The sequence below is a fragment of the Hipposideros armiger genome, unplaced genomic scaffold (assembly GCF_001890085.2).
Source record: "Hipposideros armiger isolate ML-2016 unplaced genomic scaffold, ASM189008v1 scaffold_96, whole genome shotgun sequence".
Taxonomy (NCBI): domain Eukaryota; kingdom Metazoa; phylum Chordata; class Mammalia; order Chiroptera; family Hipposideridae; genus Hipposideros; species Hipposideros armiger.
The window spans coordinates 2,246,489-2,254,333 of NW_017731446.1; the positions used below are offsets into that span (position 1 = coordinate 2,246,489).

General features: G+C 48.1%; 1 long non-coding RNA gene across 3 annotated transcripts in view; it reads left to right on the forward strand.

The window, feature by feature from the left end:
- The window catches only part of LOC109384517 (uncharacterized), a 9,901-nt gene extending 6,893 nt beyond the window's left edge, over positions 1–3,008 (forward strand). For all 3 annotated transcript variants that reach the window (XR_002124416.1, XR_002124415.1, XR_002124414.1), the window contains 3 exons: positions 584–710; positions 1,845–1,948; positions 2,333–3,008. This is a non-coding gene — a long non-coding RNA (uncharacterized LOC109384517). The remainder of the gene's footprint in view (positions 1–583; positions 711–1,844; positions 1,949–2,332) is intronic.
- Positions 3,009–7,845: the final 4,837 nt, after the last annotated feature.

Below are 7,845 nucleotides of genomic sequence, written 5' to 3' on the forward strand. Positions count from 1 at the left end.
ATGGTGCCAACTTGGGCCAGTGAAGCAACATCCTCCACAACTAGACTGAAGAACAAAACAACAGCAACTTGTCTGTTCCCCTTCCCCCAATTCCCCAGTAAAATCTTTAAAAAAAAAAAAGTTTATTTTAAAAACAAAACAAAACAGTTGATGCCCACACAGGGCACACGTGCCCGTTATGCAGAGGGAGCCTCCAAGGCCTGGGAGATATTTTTCTTGTGTGAGACAGACAGCGCAGGGACAGTGCTGCAGCAGAAGGCAGAGGCCTGGGTTTGAGTTCCAGGTCTTTTTGCCCCTGGCCAGCTGGGCGCCTGGCAAGTGACCAGTGTGAATAAAAGTTCAGGTGCCTTTCTTGCCTGGCCCAGGCTCTCTCCCCAGCCACACAGCCTCCTCCACATTCAGGGGTTCATGGCACAACCCCTCATATATGAAGAAGATGGCACCATCTTATACCCTCAGCAAGGAAAGGGGTCCCTCAGGTTAAGGCCATGGAGAGGGGAGGAACCCAGCCAGCCAGCCCTGGGCCAATTCCCTGAAGGCCTCAGCTAATCCCCAGGCTGATCTTCCATTCATATCCCGGCAGCCCAGCAGGTGAGCCAGGAGAGCCACACAGCTGACAACAGGCACACAGAGCTTGGGCAACACTGCTGGGCCTCACAGTTCTCTTCAGGAGTGGGGAGGCCAGGAGCCCCACACCCATCTCCTTGCAGGTGACGCACAGTAGCCTCAGCCTCTTGTTTGCTGTGTAAACTTTCGCGGCCCCCACCCAATCTGCCCCATCAGAGTCTGATGACCCAGGTTTCTGACAAGCCCCAAGAGCTCTCTAGGTTGGGGTCTGCATGGCCTGGGAGTGAAGCAGGGGTTTTCAGGGTGTGCTGGAGCTAAGGCTGGGAGACTTCTGGACAAGTGGGCAAGGTGCCCACCCCTCAGAAGTGCTCCAGGCCTCCCTAGGAGCCTGTTAATCTGGGCCTCCAGAGTTCATGAGGGAGCGGGCTGGCAGATCCAGGGAGATGGCGAGACCATCAGGCACCTGGTAGGAAAGGAAGACAGCTGTCTTCTGACAAGCTGGCCAGACTGAATTCCACAAAAGGAGAACATTTAAAAGAAGTATCTTTTCAGGGCTCCTTCACCTGAGCCCAGATGCGGGAAGCAGGCCCAGGCCAGTGTGTGGTAAGTGGGTGGGTCCCAAGCTTGACTTTCCGCCCAACGCCTCCTGTGCCTGAGTGTCCTTGTACGAAGCAGCCCCTTCCCTGACAGATCACTGGAGCACCCTGAGGTCACAGACCATTACTGCCCTACCTGACTTAGGGACAGGGTTGGAGGAGATGCTGAATCATAGGCCAGAGACCCCTTCTTCAGGGATGGGCTGGTAGTGATCATGGCTGAGAGTTTGTTCAGATAGTCCTGGGTTCGAGTCCTGGCTCTGCCACTTGACCAACTGTCTTCATGGGCAGGTGACTTCATTTCCCTGAGACTGTCTTCATCTGTTCAATGCGGACAACATAAGTGCCCCTCACTGGAGGGATGTAGGATTATGATCCTGTGTGTCAATTACCTGTATACAGCAAGCCCTCCCAAAGCCATAGCCCCATCAGCACTACTGCTGTTGACAATAGCCATTGTTTTATGATTATTACCAGTAATAATAATCATATGAGCACTTCCCTCTGCCTTAATTTCATCATTCATAAAATGGGGACAATAAAAGGGCTGACATCATGGGACTGTTGGGCTGATTATATGAGTCGAGTGCTTGGAAAAGTTCCTGGCATGGAGTAAGCACTCAGTAAATGTTTGTCATGATTGTTATTACTGTTTTATTATCACTGTTGTTGTCATCTTAGCCCTGGAAAAGCTCAACAAGCTAGCACAGGCTTCTCCAGGAAAGACGCATTTATATGCCTAACCCGGGAACGGGACGTTCACGGAAACGAAGCCATTTGCAAAGGTGGGAACCGGACCCCGCGCTCCTCCCTCCTCCACTCGGGTTTCACGCCACCACCCCCCCCTACCCCTGCCCCCATCTGCAGGCATCTGCTCCGCCTTGGGGCTGGCAGCAGCCCCAGCAGCCGGCTGCGGGCCAAGGAGGCAGGGGCTGGGGTGCACTCGGGGCTGCACGTGGGGTGCACACGGGAGAAGCCGCACGTGTCCATCAGCGCCAGGCCGCCTGCGCTGGGAGGGTCGGGCAGGCTGCGGCGGGTCTCTGGCGCGCAGCCTCAGGCGTGCTTCCTGGGCGCCCTCCACTCCTGCGCGGGTGTCAGCGCTGGGGGAGCACGGGTGCTGTGAATGCCAGCCAGCGCGGGTGAGAGGCCTTTCTCCCTTCCGCCCACAGGAACCTAACAGAGTCCTGACTCCCCAAGTCACAGCCTCCGAGGAAAATCGGAATGGCAGCCGCAGTCATCCTGGATGTCCACCTGTCTTTTGCTTCCCCTCCCCCCTCTCCCTTCCACCCTCCCTCCCCAACATTGCCAGCAACTCCTGTTGACTCCAGCAGCTTCTCCACACCCCTATGGCCCCCTGGGTGTCCAGCCACCATCCTCTCTCCGCCCCACCCCAGCCTATTGCAGTCGCATCCTCACCCCCAGCCTTGTCCTGCTACACAGCTGGCACAGCCGCAGCTGCCAGCGTGATTGTTGTAAGCTACCTTTTGTGTTAAAAGGACAGAAAAAGCAGAACAGGATTATACGAGCTAGTATTTGCATGACGAAGCCACCCTATCCTGGTAGCTGTGATAAGAGTTTGGAGGTGTAGTCCAAAGCCTGTATAGTTGGGGGTGGTCCCCTTAAGAAAATGAATAGAAAATTAGGTACAAAAGGTGAGATTTAGAATGAGAAAAGGAGTCACAGAAAATGAGAAATTTTAGAAAGCTGAGAAATGGCACAAACATCCAAAAATCCAGAAAAATAACACAATATTTTTATCAATCGCCTGTCTGACATACCTTTATAATCCTTTCCTCCAACATTTCATTGATCGCCTTCATATGACGACAATTTTTTCATTGTGTGTATAGGGAATTAAAAGATAATTCAGTCTTTCCTCTAACATGGCCTGTTGAGTAAAATTTTTACTACTACAGACTGTTTAGGAAAGTTTCAGTTTCACAAGATGTACTTGGAAATGCTTTATATAAACACACACACATTTCAGCACCATTGTTAAATTTGGAAAAATCTCCTTCAAGTTTTTTTATATATGATCTGTTACAGACACCTTTGTCGCTTTTACTGCAGCTATAAGTTTGTACCCTACAAACATAGAAATCTGATCATTGTATTTTGCATGAACTTACCCAAAGAAGAAAAAAAATGTATGTGGTTTTGATTGTATACTCTGCATTATTCAGTCTATTGCTGCAGGAGAGGACTTTGGTTTGGACTAGGCGTCCATGACGGCAACGAGAAGTCAATCCTCCATTTACAACTTCGCATGTCTTATGGTAGGAAGCACTTTGTGCAGAAGAGCTTCAGGCTCCCTACATTTCAGGCCTGATTTCCTTTCAGTTTCTGCACACTTTTTGTGCTGGGAGCTGTAGAGCATAATCATATGGTGACATACGAACTCTAGACCAGTATCTCTGAATCACGGTCCAGGCGAGCGGGCGAGGTCAGCTGCAGGCAAGCTGTCTTCTACACCAAGATGGCTGACTTAGAACCACATTCGTTTATCTCAGTAAACTCAAATTAAATGTGGCCCCAACATAACTTGCCCTAAAATGGACCCCCTTAGCTGCTAGCAGATGAAATATATTACTTTTGAGAATTTTGCATATGTGACCGATGAACATAGGTCTGGGGCTCCACCTGGGATAAAAGAAGGAGTCTGTGCATACAAGAAACCCTGAAAAACTTAAGTTTTCTGAGTGCTATGGTCTGAATGTGTGTACCCCCTTCCCACCCCCAAATTTCTATGTTGAATCCTAATGCCCAAAGGTGATGGTATTCAGAGGTGGGGCCTTTGGGAGGTGGTTGGGCCCTGAGGGTGGAGCCCTCGTTAACGGGATTAGTGCTCTTATGAAAGAGCCTTTGTGGAGCTCCCTAGCTTCCACCAGGTGAGCATACAAGAAGCCTACAACCAGGAAGAGGGCCCTCGCCTGACCATGCTGATACTCTGATCTTAGACTTCCAGCCTCCATATTGTGAGAGATAGTTTACGAATTTTACGAATTTCTGCTGTTTATAAGCCACCCAGTCTGTGGTATTTTGTTATAGCAGCCTAAACAGACTAAGACACTGAGTTCTATAGTAAACCCAAGTCTGGACAACAGCTTTCTCATCTGTGGAACGGCATAATGATAATAATAGTACCTGCCTTATGAATACATTATTACATGAAAAGCAATTAGAACCATTTCTGGCACATAGTAAGTGCTTATTAAACATTCGCTGACTGAATGACTGATGAAATAGACTTGTAAACTGCAAAGTGAGTGCCATTCAAATTCTTTTAGTCCAGTTAACAGTTGGCATAAGCCAAACCAATTCACTGAAGCCCTTACATAGCAGATTGTAAAACCTGGTTTTAAGAAGAGAAGCAAACTTGTCTGCAGCAGCTAGGGCTGGAGCTGGGAGCATCTCAAGGAAGTGTTTATTCCGCCCCCACTCACAGCCTCAGGGATGAGAATCTCACTATCTCTGGAGGCAACCAGCTCCTTATGCATCTAAAACCTCCCACCCATGTTTCCAACACTGGCTGTATGTGCCTGCCCCCCGCCCCCCCCCCATTCCCAAAGAGAAGGAGACCCAAGCTGATAGGCAGAGACTCTGAATGATGAGAAAGCTGGAAGGTTAAAGTCACCCTAACCTTGAAAACAGAAAGAACAAGATGTTTTAAGCTCTCTGTAGGACAAACAAGGGAATCAAGAAAGAGCCAAGGAAGTCATCCAGTGGAAGAGGCGAGAAATGTGGACTGAAGGAAGTCATCCTATGGAGAGATAGGGAGAAAGAGCAAGGGGCAAGCCAGGATGATATAGAGAGAGGTGCTCGGTGAGCTTGGAAGGAGCTGACCTCACCTCATTCTCCTCACGAACATTGCTCACGCATCAACAAACATTTAGTAGACACCTGTGGTTTGGGATATAGCAGTGAGCAAGACCCAAAAATCCCTGCTCTCATGCAGCTTAGGTTTTGGTGGTGGAGACAAAATAAACAAGGGAACAAAGAAGTAAAGCATGAGAAAGCAATAAAGGACAATGCAGAAAACTGAGATGGGGTGAGGTGGTAGGAAGCACCAGGGGCTACTTTACATTGTGAGGAGACATTTGTGCTGAGACCTGATGAGTGAGAAGGAGTCAGTCATGGGTAGATGAGGGAAGTGCATTCCAGGAAGAGGACCAGCAAGTACAAAGGCCCTGAGGTGGGCACAGGCTTGGCATACTCAGGGAACAGCAAGGAGTGGAGTGAGCTGGGGAAGTGTGGTAGGGGACAAGTTTGGACTGGGGAGCAGGGAGTCAGACATGCAGGAATTTTTTCAGCCAGGATATTGAACTTGAATTTTTTTCTAAGTACACGGATTTCAAAGAAAATACTACATGCTAGTGTTCAAATGGCCTAGACACTTTTTAAAGTAGTGTTGAGAGATAAACCAAGCATTTACAGAGCATGCACTATGAGCTAAGCTCTTGGACAAGACCTTTCATGGCCATTTTTCCATTTGATTCTTAAATGGCAATGGGCCACCTGATTTCCGTTTTACAGCTGATCCAAAAAGGTGAAGTGATTCATCATCCCATGTTCCAGAACTAGAAAGTGGCGGAGCCCAAGTCTGGCTCATGTTCTACTATGACACAACTTCACAGCACTTCCTAAAATGGGTGTGGATTCTTTACAGTTAATAAGGTGCTTTTATCTGCACCTTATCTCATGTGCTATTACTGAGTGTTATCACCTCTTTGCAATGGCCTGGGAAATGTTTCCGAGACCTTGAATGACTAGTCACAGCTCTGCAGCTGCTCTTTATCCTTAGTTTTCAGCAACTTCTCTCTGAACAGGACCACTGTGACTCAAACTCAGAGTTGGATCCAGCCAGCACCAGTGGAAGTTAGAGGAAGGCTGCTGCTAGCCCACACAGCGTCTTTGTGCAAGTCAGAAAAAAGGCTCCCTTTGCTCAAGACACTTGACTTTCAGCTTCCAGAAAAGTGTTGTAATGATAGTTCTGTTAGAGCACCTTCTGAGGTCATCTGTAAAAAATTATCTTCATACATATGTGAATCTACGCTGTCTTTGAAGTGAGAGGTGCTCACTAAGATGTGGTACCATTGTGCAGTGCACAACCTGAGTGATTAGTGATTTTCCATGCCCCTGCATAAAATATTTAGAAGAAGAAAGCTATGAGCCCCAGCAGAGAGACGATCCATTTGGAAGGGGCCACACTAGACCACACATGAACACATGATGTACTCCAGAGGTGACCGTGACTGTCCAGGTTTTCCTAGACCTGCCCAGCCCATCAGGACATTGGGTTCTAGTTCACCCCGTCATCACCATGCTGTCCAGTCTCAGTGCCAATGCTTTCCCCACCCCCACTGCATATGTACTTGCTCCAGTGTGTGAAATATCGTGGGCAGCACCGGCTGCACACACATGTTCTCCTGGCATTGTGAAATGAGACCCCTGAACTGTCCCCCTGCAAAGAACCCCCCGATTGTGGGTACCATGGGGCTCCAGCATTCACCAGGCCCATGTTCCCCGTGTGCCCAGTACCACCTCCAAATGCCAGGGGCTCATCTTTGCAGTCTTCCAGCTCCTAAATTTAGAAGTGTGGATTAAATCCAAGTAAATGAAGTTATATAACTTCATGTCCCTCTTTACTGTTCCTCCCCTTGGAATAATCAGCCTTAATCAGCTAATGATGGGGCCCTGAATGCAGCCCCAATCCTCAGAGAAGCTATTAGGCTTACACAAGGAGTGACATTGGCCTGGTGTATTATGAGGCTTTAAAATACGTTCTTACTCTCTCTTTCCTCTCTCTTCCAATCCCTCTCCCTCGCCCACACATTCTAACACACACATGCACACACACACACACACGCACATGCTTATACACTCCCCCAAACATGTCCATCAAATTCTCAAGCTGCTTAACTAGTCTAGGATCAAATATATGCAAACTGAGAGAAGGTTTTACTCATCGGTGGTTCAAATTTATCACCTAAAAATAAATCACCTCAATCTGTAATGACAGCTAATCCAGGAAAGAGGGGAGCCCTCTGCCATGGAACTACAGACTGAAGGGAAAGGGAGATGCAGGGAGGGAGGTTTGAGAACTTCCTAATCATTAGAATCGTCCAGCAACAGAATGGCTAGCCCGAGGAAGTAGTGAGCTCCCTGTCACTAGAGGCGAGTGAGCAGAAGCTGGGGATAATGGATGAGGATTCCTGCACCGAGCAGAGACTGAATGGTAACTGACAATTATACAGGGTCAGCTATGTGCCAGGAATTATGCTCTACAGGCACTATAATAGAGATAACAAAAAGGTTTCATCTCAAATGCCAAATCCTATCTATGGGAGTGGCTACCTGGAGCTCTGAACACCCAGAATGATTCTGAGGCTCAGGGAGAAAGAATATCTTGATCAATTCACAATGTTGTCCATGGTACAAAAGGAGAAAACTGAACCGATGACTTGATCGATTAGCAATGTCTGCCATTGATGCAGGAGAATACAGCAGATATGCTATGTGCCAATGATGTATCTTATCTTGTCATTTATTAATCCCTTTATAGATGAGGAGACCGAGATTCAGAGGTTCACAGTTGATAAGTGACAGAACCAAGATTTGGAACCAGATATGGCTCCAAAGTCTGTGCTAATGGCCACTGTACTATTCTGCTTCTCAGTGATGC